The sequence below is a fragment of the Elephantulus edwardii genome, unplaced genomic scaffold (genome assembly GCF_000299155.1).
Source record: "Elephantulus edwardii isolate Elephantulus edwardi_28Jun2011 unplaced genomic scaffold, EleEdw1.0 scaffold00131, whole genome shotgun sequence".
Classification (NCBI taxonomy): domain Eukaryota; kingdom Metazoa; phylum Chordata; class Mammalia; order Macroscelidea; family Macroscelididae; genus Elephantulus; species Elephantulus edwardii.
The window spans coordinates 7,875,644-7,878,921 of NW_006399881.1; positions in this window are offsets into that span (position 1 = coordinate 7,875,644).

The following is a 3,278-nucleotide window of genomic DNA, read 5'->3' on the forward strand; positions in this document are numbered from 1 at the left end:
GACTTCGGGAAGAGGGTTGCAATTAAAAAACTATAAGCCTTCCACCCCAGAGCACTTAACTGAGGGATAAGAGAGGCAAGAACAGAAGCAGATGCCTCCCCACACTCCCACTCAATTCAGCAAACTTTGTCACAGTACCAGACAGGAAGAACGACAGGCAGGAAGAGTTGGCCTCCCCTTCCCTACTGGAATGTTGAGCTCTTCAACTGAAGCAAATCTTCCTGTGAGCCCAGGGACCTAAGAGAAATTAAGGCTGCCCTTCCCTTTTCTGGAGCAGTGAGCTCCAAAAAAAGGTATTCACACTAAGGATTTGTTAGAACTCCATGCAAGAAAAAAAAATCCATTACAGTAATGACATGGAAGAAACAGACTACCTCACAGTCTCTATAAAACTATAACAAGATTTCAACCCACAGAAGTTACCAAAACACAGAATGAATGCATTTCCTAAAGCCAGAAAGTCTGACTGAACTTTCTTACACAGAATTTAAAAGAACAATGTTTGGATATTTTCATTGGGTTAAAGAAAATCTAACAGAAATACAGGATTCTGCAAGTAAAAGCCAAGAGGAACATAAAAAAAGTTGAAGACAATACACACAAAACAAATGGAGTATTAGAAACTCTAAAAAACAAGAAACTGCAACCCACACTATCAAGACCAATGCCTCAGAAGCTGCCAAGATGGTGTAGGGACAGATGAATAGAACTGAAGAGATCGAGCACAGAGTCAGTGAAATAGAAGAGAGAGCTCAGCACTGATTTGCTGGAGCAAAAAGCAGAACCAAAATGGAAGGAAAATGAAGAAATGATAAGAATAATGTAGGATATTATCAAGAGAAAAAACATGTATAATTGGAATCCCAGAATAAGAAGCAAAAAAAAAAGACACTGAGAAAGTTGTGTAAGTACTACTAGAAGAAAATGCCCTAGGAAGAACGGGAGACTATACATTAAAGAAATTGAGTTAACTCTATATAGAACAGACTGTAAAAGAAAAACATCAAGGTATAGCATAGTCAAATTTTCCAGAATAAAAGACAAGGAAAGAATTCTTCTGGAAGCAGCTACAGATAAATGAAGAATAACTTCTAAAGGAGAGCAAATAAGATTAAATGCCAATTTCTCAGCAGAAACCATGCAGGCTTGAAGACAGTGGAATGACATACACAACTTTCAATCAAGAATGTTTTACACAGAAAAACTGTCCATCAAGTACAACTGAGATATCAAAATATTCTCAGAGAAGCAGAAATGAAGGGAGTTTGTAAAAATAAGGCCAACATTGCTGAAAATACCATAGGAGATCCTTTCCATAGAGATACCACAGAAAGCAGGATGGATCAAAGTAACCAGCAACATCACCAAAAAGAACCAAACAGAATAATGTCAATAAAACTTTGCCTCTCAATAATTATGCTGAATGTGAATTGTTTAAACGCACCAGTGAAGAGAAAAAGAGTAACAGATTACACAAAATCCCCAAACCCCTCAATATACTGTCTACAGGAGACACACTTAAAAAGTGAAGAGAAAGATTAAAAATCAAAGGGTGGAAAAAATATAACAAGCAAATATGCCAGAAAAAAGTAGGAATAGCAATACTAATCTACAATAAAATATATTTCAGTGTAACAACTATCACAAAAGAAAATGAAAGGCACTAATATAATACTTAAAGGGTCACAAAAGGACATAACTATAATTAACATCTATGAACAAAAAGACCTGCAAAATACACAGAGCAAATGTTAACAGAACTAAAAAAAGAAACAGACAACACCACTATAGTAGTAGATGACTTCAGTATGCCACTCTCAAGGAAAGATAGAACTACCAGAAAGAAACTGAACAAAGATGCTGAAGACTTAAACCACACAATCAGCCAACTCAATTGTATAGATATTTATGCACTAATGTAGCTCATAAAAGATCCGTAAACATTCTTCAGAATGTATCATATTTTAGGTCACAAAGCAAGCTTCAAAAATTTTTTTAAAACCATAGAAATTATACAAACCATTTTCTAAGACCAGAAAATGCTATAGTGTTACAAAATTAGAAATCAACAAGAGGACAAAAGAAAAAAAAAAGTCATGCACAGGGCCCTGCTTGAATATGAGTGGGTAACAGAAGAAATTAAAAAAAGAATTAAATATGCAACAATGGAAAAATTAAAATAAAACATTTTCAATGTTTAAAAAAAATTAAAAGTTTTTTGAATCATATGAGAATGAAAACACAACTTACCAAAACCTCTGGGAAACAGCAAAAGCAGTACTTACTGGTCAATTCATAGTAATAAGCAAATACAAGGGAAGAAAATACAAAAATTGATTCTTTAACCCAATTATCTCCAACAAGTTGAAAAAGAACAGGAAAAAAACCTGACCACCGCTAAAGAAAGAAAATGATAAAAATTAGGGCAGAAATAAATGAAATAGAAACCAGAAAAACAAGTGAATCTAGCAACAGGACTACAGGATGGTTCTTTGAAAAGGTCAATACAATTGAAAAAATCACTGGAAAAGCTAAAAAGGAAAAGAAAGAAAAGACACATTTAACCTGAATAAGAGATTAAAATGGCAATGTCACATTAGAACCAACAGAAATAAAAAGATTAACAATAGAATAATACTAAAAACTATACTCAAATATGAAAACCTAGAGGAAATGGACAAATACTTAGAAACTCACTACCTACCCAAATGCACACAGACTGAAGTAGAACATCTAAACAGACCCATTGCAAAATAAGAAATTGAACATGTCATAAAACAACTTCCAACAAAAAGTAGCCCTGGACCAGATAGTTTTATTAGTGAATTTTATCAAACATTCAGAGAAGAGCCGTCACCAACTCTACATAAAGTATTTGAGGAAATATACCAAAGTCAGGTAAAGAGACCACCAAAATAAAAAACTATAGGCCAGTATCTCTCATGAATCACAGATGCAAAAATTCTCAATAAAATCCTGGCCAAGAGAATCCAGCAGTACATTAAAAAAATAATTCATCATGATCAAGTGGGGTTTATAAAAGGTATGCAAAGATGGTTCAACAAAAGAAAAACAGTATAATTCATCACATAAAGCAAAAAACAACATGCGATTCTATCATTTTATGCAAAAAGGTATGCAGAGCAGATTATCTGAGAGGCTGGCCTCTGTGAGGAGAAGCGTGGTGTTAGGATTGGTGGACGATCTATCAACAATCTGCATTATGCAGATGACACAACCCTGCTCGCTGAAACTGAGGAGGACCTCATGCACTTACT